The sequence below is a fragment of the Zea mays genome, chromosome 9, assembly GCF_902167145.1.
Source record: "Zea mays cultivar B73 chromosome 9, Zm-B73-REFERENCE-NAM-5.0, whole genome shotgun sequence".
Lineage (NCBI taxonomy): Eukaryota > Viridiplantae > Streptophyta > Magnoliopsida > Poales > Poaceae > Zea > Zea mays.
This window is the reverse complement of record NC_050104.1, coordinates 125,000,061-125,018,743: the sequence shown is the minus strand read 5'-3', so window position 1 is coordinate 125,018,743 and position 18,683 is coordinate 125,000,061.

Below are 18,683 nucleotides of genomic sequence, written 5' to 3'. Positions count from 1 at the left end.
AAACTACCCCTTAAGATAAAAATCTTTCTTTGGTATCTAGGTAAGGGTGACCCTCACCAAAGACAACTTAGCCAAACGTAGATGGCAAGGAAGTCTGAAGTGTAGCTTTTGTAACTAGAATGAGAGCATACAACACCTTTTCTTTGACTGTTACCTAGCTAAAACTGTTTGGAGAATTATTTACTTTGCTTTAAAGATAGACCAACTAGTTAATATTAATCATATTATAGGGGATTGGGAATTCAACAAAGGTTGCATGCATAAAAAATTGCTTCTTACTGGCATAATGATGTGGTGTTTAATCATAGACCTATACTGTCAATTATACATGCCATCTTCAGGGGCACACACTGGTTCAAATTTTGGAGACTATTGCACAAGGAAGAAACACAACAGCAAATCATCGTCGTGTGCCAGTCTTTGAAGGTCATGGCCATGGAGTTCTTCGCGAGTCACGGGTGGCGGTTCCATGCAAGAATTGAAGCGGCTTAGTGCTCGTGTTTTATTTTACTCTATATCATGATTTAGTTGAAGTTTGTTTGAACTACAAATTGTCGCAGGATGATGTAATAATTGAGTTGTAAGGTCGTATGCATGCAAATGCAAAAGGCCAAAACGATGTTTCCATTTCCAAAAAAGTAACATTGTGTATAATCTTTGCATCAATTGGTAATCTTATTTTCTCACTTACATGATGATACTTACAGCTTTGTCCGTCCAACTTGTAGTATCTGTGATTATCTGTAAACAAACATATTTCCTTTTCAGCATTGTTGATGTAGTAACATTGTGTATAATCTTTGCATCAATTGGTAGTCTTATTTTCTCAGTTACGTGATGATACTTACAGTTTTGTCCGTCCAACTTGTAGTATATGTGATATTTGTAAACAAACTTATTTTCTTTTCAACATTATTGATGTAGTAACGTTGTGTATAATCTTTGCATCAATTGGTAGTCTTATTTTCTCAGTTACACGATGATACTTACAGCTTTGTCCGTCCAACTTGTAGTATCTGCGATTATCTGTAAACAAACGTATTTCCTTTTCAGCATTGTTGATGTAGTAACATTGTGTATAATCGTTGCATCAATTGGTAGTCTTATTTTCTCAGTCACACAGTTTGGAATCCACTTGATTGCTTGGCATTCAATAAGTGTGTCGTATTGTGCACTAACATTTTTATCGAATTTGTCTACCCTTGCAACATACGAGTATTGTACTAGTAGTCCTCCGATTTGACAATGAGGAGACGGACTCTTAAACGTAGGATGGAACACATGTATCTTGTTATGGGCATTTCCTAAGATGAGCTACAACCACATATTGAGATTAAGCCCGGTGATGTCGTAAAGCTAGTTGGTGGCCACAACTGTAGTTGGGTTGGATGGGCTGGGCACTCTATCACTACCAAACCCGTGGAGTCACGCTTCTCGTCGAGTGTGATAATTCACCAGCTGGCAGTTGTGCATATATGGACTGAAAGTTGAGAGCATGACCGCCCTCGCCCCACCCGTTGCACTCGACACTCACAAGCCGCTGCTGCCGACCTCAACTCAGCTTCCTAGCTAGGCTGTATGAAAGGGAAATAGGGTCAAACCTTTTTCCTAAATGATTTTGGTGGTTGAATTGCCCAACACAAATAAATTGGACTAACTAGTTTGCTCTAGATTATAAGTTCTACAGGTGCCAAAGGTTCAACACAAACCAATAAAAAGTCCAAGAAAGGGTTCAAATAAAAAGAGCAAAAGACAACTGAAGGCAGCCCTGGTCTGGTGCACCGGACTGTCCGGTGTGTCACCGGACAGTGTCCGGTGCACCAGGGAGATCGACTCCGAACATGCCACCTTCGAGAATTCGGGAAGCCACTCCACTATAATTCACCGGACAGACTGTCCGGTGTGCCATGCAGAGCAACAGCTACAGTGCCAACGGTCGTCTGCAAAAGCAACAGTGAACAGTGTGCGACTGCATGCGCAGAGTCAGAGCAGGCGCCAGAAGGCGCACCAGACAGTGAACAGTGACTGTCCGGTGCACCACCGGACTGTCTGGTGGCCCCACTTGTCAGAGCTCCAACGGTCGAATCCTAACGGTTGGGTGACGTGGCTGGCGCACCGGACAGTGTCCAGTGGCGCACCAGACTGTCCGGTGCGCCCTTCGACAACAGCCTTCCCCAACAGCCACTTTGGTTGTTGGGGCTATAAATACCCCCCAACCACCACACTTCAAGGCATCCAAGTTTTCAGCCAACACATTCAATACAAGAGCTAGTGCATTCAATACAAGACACAATTAGAGTGAATCAAAATCTCTCCAAGTCCCAATTCCACTCAAAGCAATAGTGACTAGAAGAGAGAGTTTTGCCATGTTCATTTGAGCTCTTGCGCTTGGATCGCTTTTCTTCTTCCTCTATTCTTGTTCCCAAGATCTTTATAATCAAAGCAAGAGACACCAATTGTGTGGTGGTCCTTGTGGGGACTTAGTGTCCCAATTGATTGAGAAGAGAAGCTCACTCGGTCTAGGTGACCGTTTGAGAGAGGGAAAGGGTTGAAAGAGACCCGGTGTTTGTGACCACCTCAACGGGGAGTAGGTTTGCAAGAACCAAACCTCGGTAAAACAAATCACCGTGTCATCCGCCTCATTTGCTTGTGATTTGTTTTTCGCCCTCTCTTTTGGACTCGACTTTATTTCTAGCGCTAACCCCGGCTTGTAGTTGTGCTTAAAGTTTATAAATTTCAGATTTGCCTATTCACCCCCCCTCTAGGCGACTTTCAATTGGTATCAGATCCTGGTACTTCATTAGAGCCTAACCGCTCGAAGTGATGTCGGGAGCTCACACCAAGAAGGAGATGGTGACCGGCGAGAAGCCTGCCACAAGCCACGGGAAAGCTCCATCGGGAGAGTCTGGCAACAAGAAGAGGGAGGAATTACCTCCCCGCGTCAAGTCGCACCGGAGTGGCGACAAGAAGAAGAAAATGAAGAAAGTGGTCTACTACGAAACCGATTCTTTGTCGCCTTCCACCTCCGGCTCCGACGCGTCGTCCGTCACTTCTAAGCGCCATGAGCGCAAGAAGTTTAGTAAGATCCCCTTACGCTATCCTCGCATTTCCAAACGCACTCCTTTACTTTCCGTCCCACTAGGCAAACCACCGGTTTTTGACGGTGAAGATTATAGTATGTGGAGTGATAAAATGAGGCACCATCTAACCTCACTCCACGCTAGCATTTGGGACATTGTTGAATTTGGTGCACAGGAACCATCCGTGGGGGGTGAAGGCTATGACTCGGACGAGGTTGCCCAAATCCGGCACTTCAACTCCCAAGCCACTACTATACTCCTCGCCTCTCTAAGTCGAGAGGAGTATAATAAGGTGCAAGAGTTGAAGAGTGCCAAAGAAATTTGGGACGTGCTCAAGACCGCGCACGAAGGAGACAAGGTGACCAAGATCACCAAGAGGGAAACGATCGAGGGGGAACTCGGTCGCTTCATGCTCAACCAAGGAGAGGAGCCACAAGCCATGTACAACCGGCTCAAGACCTTGGTGAACCAAGTGCGCAACCTCGGGAGCACCAAATGGCATGACCATGAAATGGTCAAGGTTATTCTTAGATCACTCATTTTTCTTAACCCTACTCAAGTACAATTAATTCGTGGTGATCCTAGATATAAACTAATGTCTCCCGAGGAAGTGATAGGATAATTTGTGAGCTTTGAATTGATGATCAAAGGCTCCAAACAAATCATCGAGCGAGGCGCCACCTCCACACCCGAGGTGCAACCCGTCGCATTCAAAGCGACGGAAGAGAAGAAAGAAGAGTCTACGTCAAGTAGGCTCCCCATCGACGCCTCCAAGCTCAACAATGAGGAGATGTCACTCATCATCAAAAGTTTCCGCCAAATCCTCAAGCAAAGGAGGGGGGAGGACTACAAGCCCCGCTCCAAGAAGGTTTGCTACAAATGTGGTAAGCCCGGTCATTTTATCGCTAAATGTCCTTTGTCTAGTGATAGTGACAGAGATAACGACAAGAGGGGAAAAAAGAAGGAAAAGAAGAAGTACTACAAGAAGAAGGGCGGCGATGCCCATGTTTGTCGGGAGTGGGACTCCGACGAGAGCTCCACCGACTCCTCCTCCAACGAGGACGCCGCCAACATCGCCGTCAACAAGGGTCTTCTCTTCCCCAATGTCAGCCACAAGTGCCTCATGGCAAAGGATGTCAAAAAGAAGGTAAAATCTAGAGCCACCACTAAATATGCAACATCTAGTGATGAGGAAAACTCTAGTGATGATGAAGATAATTTACTTGCCCTTTTTGCCAACCTAAACATGCAACAAAAAGAAAAATTAAATGAATTGATAGGAGCTATTCATGAGAAGGATGAACTCTTGCATAGCCAAGAGGACTTCCTTATTAAAGAAAACAAGAAGCATGTTAAGGTTAAAAATGCTTATGCTCAGGAAGTAGAAAAATGTGAAAAATTAACTAGTGAGCTAAGCACTTGCCATGACACTATTTCCAACCTTAGATGTGAAAATGCTAAATTGATTGCTAAGGTTGAGAAATTAGATGTTTGTGATGATTCAATTGTTAATCTTAGAAATGATAATGCTAGTTTGATTACTAAGATTGACAAGTTGAATGCATCACTCTCTAGCCTTAAAATTGAGAATGAAAAATTAATTGCTAATGCTAAAGATTTAAATGTTTGCAATGATATTATTTCCAATCTTAGAAATGAAAATGTCTTGTTACATGCTAAGATTGATGAATTAAATATTTGCAAACCCTCTACATCTACCATTGAGCATGTTACTATTTGTACTAGATGTAGAGATATTGATGTTGATGCTATTCATGATCACCTAGCTTTAATTAAACAACAAAATGATCACATAGCTCAACTTAGTGCTAAGATTAATGAGCATGACTTAGAAAATGAGAAATTTAAATTTTACTAGAAGCATGTTCTATAGTGGGAGATGCCCAGGCATTAAGGATGGCATTGGCTTCCAACAGGGAGACAATGTCAAGCTTAATGCCCCTAAGAAATTATCTAACTTTGTTAAGGGCAAAGCTCCCATGGTTCAGGATAACGAGGGCTATATTTTATATCCTGCTGGTTATCCCGAACACAAAATTAGGAGAATTCATTCTAGGAAGTCTCACTCTGGATCTCATCATGCTTTTATGTATAAGAGTGAGGCATCTAGCTCTAGGCAATCAACTCATGCTAAATTGCCTAAAAAGAAATCTCCTATTGCATCAAATGAGCCTATTATTTCATTTAAGACTTTTGATGCTTCATATGTTTTAACTAACAAATCAGGCAAAGTAGTTGCCAAATATGTTGGGGCCAAACACAAGGGGTCAAAGACTTGTGTTTGGGTACCCAAGGTGCTTGTTTCTAATGTCAAAGGACCCAAGACCGTTTGGGTACCTAAGAACAAGGCCTAAACTTGTTTTTGTAGGTTTATGCATTCGGGGGTTCAAGTTGGATAATTGATAGCGGGTGCACAAACCACATGACTGGCGAGAAAAGGATGTTCTCCTCCTATGAGAAAAACCATGATCCCCAAAGAGCTATCACATTCGGGGATGGAAATCAAGGTTTGGTCAAAAGACTTGGTAAAATTGCTATATCACCTGACCATTCTATTTCTAATGTTTTTCTTGTCGATTCTTTAGATTATAACTTGATTTCAGTTTCTCAATTATGTAAAATGGGCTACAATTGTCTTTTTACAGATATAGGTGTTACTGTCTTTAGAAGATGTGATGACTCAGTAGCATTTAAGGGAGTGATAGAGGGTCAGCTATACTTAGTTGATTTTAATAGAGCTGAACTCGACACTTGCTTAATTGCTAAGACTAACATGGGTTGGCTCTGGCATCACCGACTAGCCCACGTTGGGATGAAGAATCTTCACAAGCTTCTAAAGGGAGAGCACATTTTGGGACTAACAAATGTTCATTTTGAGAAAGACAGGGTTTGTAGCGCATGTCAAGCAGGGAAGCAAGTTGGTGTTCATCATCCACACAAGAACATCATGACGACCGACAGGCCGCTTGAGCTACTCCACATGGATCTATTCGGACCGATCGCTTACATAAGCATCGGCGGGAGTAAGTATTGTCTTGTTATTGTGGATGACTATTCTCGCTTCACTTGGGTGTTCTTTTTGCAGGAAAAATCTCAAACCCAAGAGACCTTAAAGGGATTCTTGAGACGGGCTCAAAATGAGTTCGGCTTAAGGATCAAAAAGATTAGAAGCGACAACAGAACGGAGTTCAAGAACTCTCAAATTGAAGGCTTTCTTGAGGATGAGGGCATCAAGCATGAGTTCTCTTCTCCTACACTCCACAACAAAATGGTGTAGTGGAGAGGAAGAATAGAACTCTACTTGACATGGCGAGGACCATGCTTGATGAGTACAAGACTTTGGACCAGTTTTGGGCGGAAGCAATCAACACCGCTTGCTACGCCATCAACTGTCTCTACCTTCATCGAATCCTCAAGAAGACATCATATGAACTCCTAATCGGTAAAAAGCCCAATGTTTCATATTTTAGAGTCTTTGGTAGCAAATGCTTTATTCTTATTAAAAGAGGTAGAAAATCTAAATTTGCTCCTAAGGCTGTAGAAGGTTTTTTACTTGGTTATGACTCAAACACAAGGGCATATAGAGTCTTTAACAAGTCCACTGGAGTAGTTGAAGTTTCTTGTGACATTATGTTTGATGAGACTAACAGCTCTCAAGTAGAGCAAGTTGATCTTGATGAGCTAGATGATGAAGAGGCTCCATGCGTCGCACTAAAGAACATGTCCATTGGGGATGTGTGTCCTAAGGAATCCGAAGAGCCTCCACAAGCACAAGATCCACCATCATCTTCAAATCAAGCATCTCCACCAACCCAAGATGAGGATCAAGCTCAAGATGATGAAAATGAAGATCAAGAGGAGCCACCTCAAGAGGAGGACAATGATCAAGGGGGAGATGCTAATGATCAAGACAAGGAAGATGATGAGGGTCCAAGACCGCCTCACCCAAGAGTCCATCAAGCGATACAACGAGATCACCCCGTGAACTCCATCCTCGGCGATATTCATAAGGGGGTAACTACTCGATCTCGTGCTGCTCATTTTTGTGAACATTACTCTTTTGTGTCTTCTATTGAGCCATACAGGGTGGAAGACACATTAAGGGATTTGGATTGGGTGTTGGCAATGCAAGAGGAACTCAACAACTTCACGAGGAATGAGGTATGGCACCTTGTTCCATGTCCTAACCAAAATGTTGTAGGAACCAAGTGGGTCTTCCGCAACAAACAAGATGAGCATGGTGTGGTGACAAGGAACAAAGCCCGACTTGTGGCCAAGGGATATTCACAAGTCGAAGGTTTGGATTTCGGTGAAACCTATGCACCCGTAGCTAGGCTTAAGTCAATTCGTATATTACTTGCCTATGCTACTTACCATGGCTTCAAGCTTTATCAAATGGACGTGAAGAGTGCCTTCCTCAATGGACCAATCAAGTAAGAGGTCTATGTTGAGCAACCTACCGGCTTTGAAGATAGTGAGTACCCTAACCATGTGTATAAACTCCCTAAGGCGCTTTATGGGATCAAGCAAGCCCCAAGAGCATGGTATGAATGCCTAAGAGATTTTCTTATCGCTAATGGCTTCAAAGTCGGAAAAGCCGATCCTACTCTCTTTACTAAAACAATTGCAAATGATTTGTTTGTATGCCAAATTTATGTTGATGATATCATATTTGGGTCTGCTAACAAATCTACCTGTGAAGAGTTTAGTAGGATAATGGTTCAAAAATTCGAGATGTCTATGATGGGGGAGTTGAAGTATTTTCTAGGATTTCAAGTCAAGCAACTCCAAGAGGGCACATTCATCAGCCAGACCATATACATTTGTCGGCGTTTCGAGACAGGGGGGTCCCTAAGCCGACGAGTGAGTGTGCTGCGTGCCCCAGCCCAGATGGGTCGAGCGCGTGGGCGAGCGCGAAGGGGGGAGAGGCGAGGTGGCCAGAGTCGAGCGTGAGAGAGGTGGAAGTCCCGCGGCCTTCGTGTTCGTCCCGCACCCAGGTCAGGTGCGCTTGCAGTAGGGGGGTTACAAGCGTCCACGCGGGTGAGGGAAGCGAGCGGCCCCAAGAGAGCGCATGTCTCGTCCTCGGTCCCGCGCGGCCAACCCCTTTTAAGAAGGCCCTGGTCCTCCCTTTTATAGTCGTAAGGAGAGGATCCAGGTGTACAATGGGGGGTGTAACAGAGTGCTACGTGTCTAGCGGAGAGAGAGCTAGTGCCCTAGGTACATGCCGATGTGGCAGCCGGAGAGATCTTGGCACCTTGCTGACGTGATGTCGTGGCTGTCGGAGGTGCGACGGAGCCTGGCGGAGGGACAGCTGTTGGAGCGGTCAAGTCCCTGCTGACGTCGTCCTGCTTCCGTAAGAGAGATGGGGGCCGCCGTCGTCACAGAGCTGGTGGAGCGCCATCATTGCCCATCCGGCGGAGCTGGCCGGATGGGATGCCGGTCTTGTTCTCCGTGACCCGAGTCGATTCGGGGTAGGATGATGATGGCGCCCCCTGTTGACGTGGCGGGTCTGTGCCCTAGGCAGGGTGACGTGGGGGCTCCTCCGAAGCCGAGGTTGAGTCTGTCTTCTGTTGCCGAGGCCGAGCCCGAGCCATGGGGTCGGGCGAGGCGGAAGTCGTTCGGCCGAGGCCAGGGCAGAGTCCGAGCCCTGGGGTCGGGCGAGGCGGAGTTTCGTCGTCTTCCGGGTCTTAGCCAGAGTCCGAGCCCTGGGGTCGGGCGGAGCGGAGTTCGCCGTCTTCCGGGTCTTAGCCCGAGTCCGAGCCCTGGGGTCGGGCGGAGCGGAGTTCGCCGTCTTTCGGGTCTTAGCCCGAGTCCGAGCCCTGGGGTCGGGCGGAGCGGAGTTCGCCGTCTTCCGGGTCTTAGCCCGAGTCCGAGCCCTGGGGTCGGGCGGAGCGGAGTTCGCCGTCTTCCGGGTCTTAGCCCGAGTCCGAGCCCTGGGGTCGGGCGGAGCAGAGTTCGCCGTCTTCCGGGTCTTAGCCCGAGTCCGAGCCCTGGGGTCGGGCGGAGCGGAGTTCGCTGTCTTCCGGGTCTTAGCCCGAGTCCGAGCCCTGGGGTCGGGCGGAGCGGAGTTCGCCGTGGCGCCTTTGGCAAGGCCTGACTGCCTGTCAGACTCACTCTGTCGAGTGGCACCGCAGTCGGAGTGGCGCAGGCGGCGCTGTCCTTCTGTCAGACTGGTCAGAGGAGCGGTGGAGTGACGGCGGTCACTTCGGCTCTGCCGGGGGGGGCGCGTGTCAGGATAAAGGTGTCAGGCCACCTTTGCGTTAAATGCCCCTGCAATTTGGTCAGTCGGTGTGGCGATTTAGTCAAGGTTGCTTCTGAGCGAAGCCAAGGCCTTGGGCGAGCCGGTGATGTGTCCGTCGTAAAAAGGGGGGCCTCGGGCGAGACGGAAGTCTCTCGAGGTCGGCTGCCCTCGGCCGAGGCTAGGCTCGGGTGAAGCGTGATCAAGTCACTCGTGTGGACTGATCCCTGACTTAATCGTACCCATCAGGCCTTTGCAGCTTTATGCTGATGGGGGTTACCAGCTGAGAATTAGGCGTCTTGAGGGTACCCCTAATTATGGTCCCCGACAGTAGCCCCTGAGCCTCGAAGGGAGTGTTAGCACTCGCTTGGAGGCTTTCGTCGCACTTTTTTGCAAGGGGACCAGCCTTTCTCGGTTGCATTTTGTTCCGGTGGGTGCGCGCGAGCGCACCCGCCGGGTGTAGCCCCCGAGGCCTCGGAGGAGTGGTTACACTCCTTCGAGGTCTTAATACCTTGTGTAATGCTTCGGCTGGTCTGGTCGTTCCCTCATGCGAACTGGCCGTAGCCCGGGTGCACGGTCGGGGCCCAAGCTCTCGGGCTGGTATGTTGACGCTGTCAACGGGTTGGCCGGAGCCGGTTTTTGCGAGAGCAGCCCCCGAGCCTCTGCACAGGGCGAGAGGACGATCAGGGACAGACTCGACTTTTTACATACGCCCCTACGTCGCCTTTCCGCAAGGAGGAGGGGGGAGTGCGCCATGTTACCCTCGATGGGCACCGAACATGGTGTCTCCGGTGAGCTGCAAGCGGGTAATCCGAGTGGACGTCCGTGCCCCGTTCGTTGGGGGTCGGCTAGGGGCCCAGAGGCACGCCCAAAAGTACCTGCGGGTGATTTGCCGGACCCGGTCCCCTGGCGACGGGGTCCGAGGGCTCGATGCCTCCCTCCGATGGGATTCCGTTACAAGATCGTTCCCGCTGGTCTCGGAAATGTCCTAGGGTACCTCGGGAGCGCAGCCCGAGCCTTGGTTATGTATCGAACGTACCCCTGGTCATCCCTCGCTCGGTGTCTGAGGCGACTGTGAACCCTTCGGGGGCCAGCCTTCGAACCCCTGATCAGTAATGGGCGCGGAGCCCGAGTAGCCTGAGGCGGCCATGGAACCCTTCGGGGGGCTGGCCTTCGAACCCCTGACCAGTAGTGGGTGTCGGGCCCACACGATCTGAGGCGACTGTTGAACCCTTCGGAGGGCCAGCCTTCGAACCCCTGATGAGCCCGGTTCCTTCGCGGAGAAGGATCCTTTTCGGGGTATCCCCCTTTCCCGGTCCCTGTTGCAAGAGATAGAGAAAGAGGAAAAAGGAAAAGGATACGAAATCGAACGATGTGGCGTACCTTTTCTGACGCGGTTATTACGGCGAAGGCGAAGCGTCGCGCGCTCCTCCCGTCAGAGGCGCCGCCTGTCCCGCCGCGGAGTTAATGCGATGGGGCGAGTGGTTGGCGGGGCGGCCGTTGCGCGTGCGCGATCCGTTCGAGGAACGGGTCACGGGTGCACCGTCTTCACGCCGTGAGAGGAGGCTCTCTTGCTGTCCCAGGATGGGACGTGAGCCTGGCTGACGACGTGACGGCTGCGCCCGCCCGCCTGCCACCGCCATTACTGCCGGTCCACTTTTGGTCGCTTTGACCGACGCGCCAGGCTGGCGCTGTTGGGTCGTGCGCTGGGTCGCCTCAAGTCGCGACATAGGCTCCACAACCGAAGAGGCGCGACGGTGGCACAAGTGGCGGTGCGGTTGCTTGCATGCAGCAACTGGCGCGCCGGTTGCTTGACGCGTGGGCCTGGGCTTCCAAGCTGGCGTGTCAGAAGTCGGAGAAGCGCGTCCACCTGGCGTGGTTGCATGCCGCTTGCATGGCTGCCTGCCCCTTCCGCCCGTTGGTCTGGGCAAAAGTGGGGGGTCGCTTGTGACCGCGTCGCCGTCCGAGGCTGGGTCGGACTTTGTTGAAGACGTCGTCGATGCCGAGGGTGCTATGGCTCCCTTCGGCGCGAAGACCCGAGCCTGCAGGATCAGATCGTCTTGTAGCGTGTGCCTTCTGCGGCCGCCGAGGCCGGAAAAAACACACCCTCGCCGCGCTTGCGAAGCTGCGTCTTTTTTCCTCTTGTTTCGAGCATCTGGACTCTGTCGGTAACAGGGATGTTTGTGTGAGCGAGAGTTGCTTCTCGCGGAAGGGACGAGTGAGGTATCCGTATCCCAGAGGCGTGGGAATCCCTCGGCTCGGTCGGCCTTGCCGCTTATGCGTACTCTCACCCGTTCATGAGGCACTGTCCCCGACTTAGTCGAGAAAGCTTGAAGGACTGCTTCGGTAGGAGAGCTTCCGAACATGAAGACTTGTTCAGTCCACGGAGTCGCTTTATCCGAGCGCGAGTTACTTATCGCAGAAGGTGATGAGTGAGGTATCCGTATCCCGGAGGCGTAGGAGTCCCTCGGCTCGGTCAGCCTTGGCTGCTTACGTGTACTCCGTCGTTTCCAGGATCCGCTTTCCGAAGTAGTCAAGAAGCACGAAAGAAATCCTGCTAAAAAGAGATCCTTTTTCGAGGAAAAAATTCGACGCAGAGGGGGTCTCCCCCCTTTTAGCCCCCGAGGGAGGGTCGGGCTTTGCCGAGGCTAGGCCGACCCTTCCTTGACGACTAAACTTTGCGTAGGTGCGAGGTATATGAACAACTTGAAAACATCTTAAGGGTAGAAGCGACGTAGCTGTTTGATGTTCCAAGCGTTGCCGTAGATCTCGCCTTGATTGTTGGCCAGCTTGTATGTTCCGGGCTTCAGAACTTTGGCGATGACGAATGGCCCTTCCCAGGGGGGCGTGAGCTTGTGCCTCCCTCGGGCGTCTTGCCGCAGCCGAAGCACCAGATCGCCCACCTGGAGGTCTCGGGACCGGACCCCTCGGGCGTGGTAGCGTCGCAGGGACTGCTGGTACCGCGCCGAGTGCAGTAAGGCCCTGTCCCGAGCCTCCTCCAGCTGGTCCAGCGATTCCTCTCGGCTAGCTTGGTTGCTTTGATCGGTGTAGGCCCTCGTCCTCGGGGAGCCGTATTCCAGGTCAGTGGGCAAGATGGCTTCAGCCCCGTAGACCAGGAAAAACGGCGTGAAACCTGTGGCGCGACTCGGCGTCGTCCTTAGGCTCCAGACCACCGAGGGGAGTTCCTTCATCCATCGCTTGCCGAACTTGTTGAGGTCGTTGTAGATCCGAGGCTTGAGCCCTTGTAGAATCATGCCGTTGGCACGCTCTACTTGCCCATTCGACATGGGATGAGCCACGGCGGCCCAGTCCACCCGGATATGGTGATCCTCGCAAAAATCCAAGAATTTTTTGCCGGTGAACTGGGTGCCGTTGTCGGTGATGATGGAGTTCGGGACCCCGAAGCGATGGATGATGTTGGTGAAGAACGCCACCGCCTGCTCGGACCTGATGCTGTTCAGAGGTCGGACCTCGATCCACTTGGAGAATTTGTCGATGGCGACCAGCAGGTGCGTGTAGCCCCCGGGCGCCTTCTGCAAGGGACCGACGAGGTCCAGACCCCATACAGCGAAGGGCCAGGTGATGGGTATCGTCTGCAGAGCCTGAGCGGGCAGGTGGGTCCGCTTCGCATAGAATTGGCACCCTTCGCAGGTGTGGACAATTCTAGTGGCGTCAGCCACCGCCGTTGGCCAGTAGAAGCCTTGTCGGAAAGCATTCCCGACAAGGGCTCGGGGCGCTGCGTGGTGGCCGCAAGCCCCCGAGTGTATTTCTTGCAGCAATTCCCGACCTTCGGCGATGGAGATGCATCGCTGAAGGATGCTCGAGGGGCTGCGATGGTAGAGCTCCTCTTCATCGCCCAGCAAGACGAATGACTTGGCGCGTCGCGCTACCCGCCGAGCCTCGACTTGGCCGAGGGGTAGCTCTCCTCGACGGAGATATTGCAGGTACGGGGCCTGCCAATCCCGATCTGGCGTGGCCCCGCTCCGCTCTTCCTCGACGTCAAGTGTCTCGCCCTCGGGGGCCGAGGGTACCTCGGGCTGTGCCGAGGGTGCCTCGGGCTGAGCCGAGGGTACCTCGGGCTCGGGCGCGTCGTCGATCTTGACGGAGGGTTGATGCAGATCCCGGGAGAAGGCGTCTGGGGGGACCGTAGTTCGCCCTGAGGCTATTTTAGCCAGCTCGTCTGCAGTTTCGTTGTAGCGCCGAGCGATGTGGTTGAGCTCGAGCCCGAAGAACTTGTCTTCCAGGCGCCGAACCTCGTCGCAGTAGGCCTCCATCTTCGGGTCGCGGCAGTGGGAGTTCTTCATGACTTGGTCGATGACGAGCTGCGAATCACCGCGGGCGTCGAGGCGTCTGACCCCTAGCTCGATGGCGATCCGCAACCCGTTGACCAGAGCTTCGTACTCGGCCACATTGTTGGACGCCGGGAAATGGAGGCGCAGCACGTAGCGCAAGTGCCTTCCGAGGGGCGAGATGAAGAGCAGGCCCGCGCCGGCTCCTGTCTTCATCAGCGACCCATCGAAAAACATGGTCCAGAGCTCCGGTTGGATCGGAGCCGTCGGCAACTGGGTGTCGACCCATTCGGCCACGAAGTCCGCCAACACCTGGGACTTGATGGCCTTCCGAGGGGCGAACGAGATCGTTTCGCCCATGATTTCCACCGCTCACTTTGCGATCCTTCCCGAGGCCTCTCGGCACTGGATGATCTCCCCCAGGGGGAAGGAGGACACCACAGTTACCGGATGAGACTCGAAGTAGTGTCGCAGCTTCCGCCTTGTCTGGATCACAGCATACAGTAGCTTTTGAACTTGTGGGTAGCGGATCTTGGTCTCGGTCAGCACTTCGCTGACGAAGTAGACCGGCCTCTGAACGGGCAATGCATGCCCTTCCTCTTGCCTCTCGACTACAATCGCGACGCTAACCACCTGAGTGGTCGCGGCGACGTAGACCAAGAGGGCTTCTCCATCCGCCGGGGGCACCAAGACAGGCGCCTTTGTAAGGAGCGCCTTCAGGTTGCCGAGGGCTTCCTCGGCCTCAGGGGTCCAAGCGAAACACTCGGCCTTCCTTAAGAGGCGGTACAGGGGCAGACCTCTTTCGCCGAGGCGTGAGATGAAGCGGCTCAGGGCCGCGAGGCATCCCATGACCCTCTGTACACCTTTTAAGTCCTTGATGGGTCCCATGCTGGTGATGGCCGCGATCTTCTTCGGGTTGGCTTCAACGCCTCGCTCGGAGACGATGAACCCTAGGAGCGTGCCTCGGGGCACCCCGAAGACACACTTCTCAGGATTGAGCTTGACTCCTTTCGCCTTGAGACATCGGAATGTCACTTCAAGGTCGGAGAGGAGGTCGGAAGCCTTCCTTGTCTTGACTACGATGTCATCGACGTAGGCCTCGACTGTGCGACCGATGTGTTCGCCGAACACATGGTTCATGCACCGCTGGTACGTCGCGCCCGCATTCCTCAAACCGAACGGCATGGTGACATAGCAGTACATGCCGAACGGCGTGATGAAAGAAGTCGCGAGCTGGTCGGACTCTTTCATCCGGATCTGGTGATACCCTGAGTAGGCATCGAGGAAGGACAGGGTTTCGCACCCAGCGGTGGAATCCACGATTTGGTCGATGCGAGGCAGAGGGTAGGGAACCTTCGGACATGCTTTGTTGAGACCAGTGTAGTCTACACACATCCGCCATTTCCCCCCTTTCTTCCTCACAAGCACAGGGTTGGCAAGCCATTCGGGATGTAATACCTCTTTGATGAACCCTGCTGCCATTAGCTTGTGGACCTCTTCGCCAATCACTCTGCGCTTTTCCTCGTCGAATCGGCGCAGAGGCTGCCTGACGGGTCGGGCTCCGGCCCGAATATCCAGCGAGTGCTCGGCGACATCCCTCGGTATGCCGGGCATGTCCGAGGGACTCCACGCAAAGACGTCGGCGTTTGCGCGGAGAAAGTCGACGAGCACTGCTTCCTATTTGGGGTCGAGCCCGAAACCGATCCGGACCTGCTTGGAGGCGTCGCCGCTGGGGTCGAGAGGGACGGCCTTAACCGTCTCCGCTGGCTCGAAGTTGCCGGCATGGCGCTTCACGTCTGGCACCTCCTTGGAGAGGTTCTCCAAGTCGGCGATGAGGGCCTCGGACTCGGCGAGGGCCTCGGCGTACTCCACGCACTCCACGTCGCATTCGAACACGTGTTTGTACGTGGGGCCGACGGTGATGACCCCATTGGGGCCCGGCATCTTGAGCTTCAGGTAGGTGTAGTTGGGGACGGCCATGAACTTCGCGTAGCATGGCCTCCCTAGTACGGCGTGGTAGGTTCCTCGGAACCCGACCACCTCGAACGTCAGGGTTTCCCTTCGGAAGTTGGAGGGCGTCCCGAAGCAGACGGGGAGGTCGAGTCGCCCGAGGGGCTGGACGCGCTTCCCAGGGATGATCCCGTGGAAGGGCGCAGCGCCTGCTCGGACGGAGGACAGATCGACGCGCAGGAGCTTGAGGGTCTCGGCGTAGATGATGTTGAGGCAGCTGCCCCCATCCATCAGGACCTTGGTGAGCCTGACATCGCCGACAACGGGGTCGACGACGAGTGGGTATTTCCCCGGGCTCGGCACATGGTCGGGATGGTCGGCCTGGTCGAAGGTGATGGGCTTGTCGGACCAGTCTAGGTAGACTGGCGCCGCCACCTTCACCGAGCAGACCTCCCGGCGCTCTTGCTTGCGGTGCCGAGCCGAGGCATTCGCCGCATGCCCTCCATAGATCATGAAGCAGTCGCGGACCTCGGGGAACTCTCCTGCTGGGTGATCTTCGTTCTTGTCGTCGTCGCGGGCCCTGCCACCCTCGGCGGGTGGCCCGGCCCTGTGGAAGTGACGCCGAAGCATAACGCACTCCTCGAGGGTGTGCTTGACGGGCCCCTGATGGTAGGGGCACGACTCCTTGAGCATCTTGTCGAAGAGGTTCGCACCTCCGGGGGGCTTCCGAGGGTTCTTGTACTCGGCGGCGGCGACAAGGTCCGCGTCAGCGGCGTCGCGTTTCGATTGCGACTTCTTCTTGCCTTTCTTCTTGGCGCCGCGCGGAGCAGACGCCTCGGGAGCCTCTTCCGATGGGCGGCCCTGGGGCTGCTTGTCCTTTCGGAAGATAGCCTCAACCGCCTCCTGGCCAGAGGCGAACTTGGTGGCGATATCCATCAGCTCGCTCGCCCTGGTGGGGGTCTTGCGACCCAGCTTGCTCACCAGGTCGCGGCATGTGGTGCCGGCGAGGAACGCGCCGATGACATCCGAGTCGGTGATGTTGGGCAGCTCGGTGCGCTGCTTCGAGAATCGCCGGATGTAGTCCCGGAGCGACTCCCCCGGCAGTTGCCGGCAGCTTCGAAGGTCCCAGGAATTCCCGGGGCGCACGTATGTGCCCTAGAAATTGCCAGCGAAGGCTTGGACCAAGTCGTCCCAGTTGGAGATCTGCCCCGGAGGCAGGTGCTCCAACCAGGCGCGAGCAGTGTCGGAGAGGAACAGGGGGAGGTTACGGATGATGAGGTTGTCGTCGTCCGTGCCACCCAGTTGGCAGGCAAGGCAGTAGTTCGCGAGCCACAGTTCCGGTCTCGTTTCCCCCGAGTACTTCGTGATAGTAGTCGGGGGTCGGAACCGGGTCGGGAATGGCGCCCGTCGGATGGCCCGACTGAAGGCCTGCGGACCGGGTGGTTCGGGCGAGGGACTCCGATCCTCCCCACTGTCATAGCGCCCCCCACGCCTGGGGTAGTAGCCTCGGCGCACCCTTTCGTCGAGGTGGGCCCGACGGTCGCGCCGATGGTGCTCGTTGCCGAGGTGGCCCGGGGCCGCAGGCGCGGTGTTGCGCGTGCGCCCGGTGTAGACCGAGGCTTCCCGCATGAATCGGGAAGTCGCGGCATGAGGTTCCGAGGGATATCCTTGCCTTCGGGAGGCAGTGCTCTCGGCCCGTCGGACCGCAGCGCCTTCAAGGAGATTCTTGAGCTCTCCCTGGATTCGCCGACCCTCGGTGGTTGATGGCTCCGGCATCGCGCGGAGGAGCATCGCTGCGGTTGCCAGGTTCTGACCAACCCCGCTGGATGCGGGCGGCGGCCTGACCCTGGCATCGTTGGCGACGCGGTGCTGGAGACCTTGGGGCAGGTGACGTATTTCTCCGGCCAGGGGTTGGCCCGCCCATACCTGCCCGACGTCCCGACGGACCGGCTCAAGCGCTCCTGTTCCCTCGTTGAGCCTGGCCTGCGCCTCGCGGACTTGCTCGAGTTGTGGGTCGTAACCCCCCGCCGGAGCGGGGACCACAGCTAGCTCCCGTGGGATGTCGGCGCGAGGCACCGGCCTAGGAAGATCACCGTCCTCCGGCATGCCGAGATGGTTGCCTTCGGAGGGATCCCCTAGCTCGATGTGGAAACATTCGCGGCTTGGGCCGCAGCTCTTGTTGCCAAGGCTGCGGCTTCCGTCGGAACAGTCGGATAGGCAGTAGTCACATGCGGTCATGAAGTCCCGCACGGCACTGGGGTTGCCAAGTCCGGAGAAATCCCAACAGATGCTGGGATCGTCATCTTCCTCGGACCCAGAGGGCCCGTAGGTTGAGACGTCCGTCAGCCGGTCCCAAGGCGACCGCATACGAAACCCCAGTGGGGTTGCACTCGCCTCAATGAGAGCGCCCGCCAAAACGAGGTCGTTTGGCGGGTTGAGGCCGAGTCGAAATGACGCGAGATGGGAGTTAGTCGGTACCTTTTGGTCGACGAGGAGCGACGTAGTCACATCGGGGACTGGTTGCACCGTTGTCTCAGGTACAAGGGCGACGTCCTGCAGGCTTTCCGCGAGCGCGCCGGCGTCGTCTTCTTGTTCGGGGTCAGCGTGTCGCGGGGGGACGGCGCTTGCCTCCGTCTTGAACGCGAGGTTGACGTCCGGCGTGCCTTCCGTCGGGGCGTCGGGGGCGTCGATTCGCTCGACGGCCAACGAAGCGCGGCCTCCCGCCTGGCCTTGATGGCCCCGCCTCCTCCTCCGTTGGCGGGGGAGAGGACGGTGCGAGCCCGAATGTTGCTCTTCCACCACGCGGGGAAGATGTCGTCGATCCCGCCGCCGGCAGGCGGGTTGTCGGCCGCCATCGTCGTCGTCGCGCGGCGGTGGAAGAAGTATCATGTCGTAGCTGCCGTCGAAGGACATGAACTCAAGAGTCCCGAAACGAAGCACCGTCCCGGGCCGGAGATGTTGCTGGAGACTGCCCATCTGGAGCTTGACGGGGAGCTGTTCGTCAGCACGCAGCAGGCCCCTACCTGGCGCGCCAACTGTCGGCGTTTCGAGACAGGGGGGTCCCTAAGCCGACGAGTGAGTGTGCTGCGTGCCCCAGCCCAGATG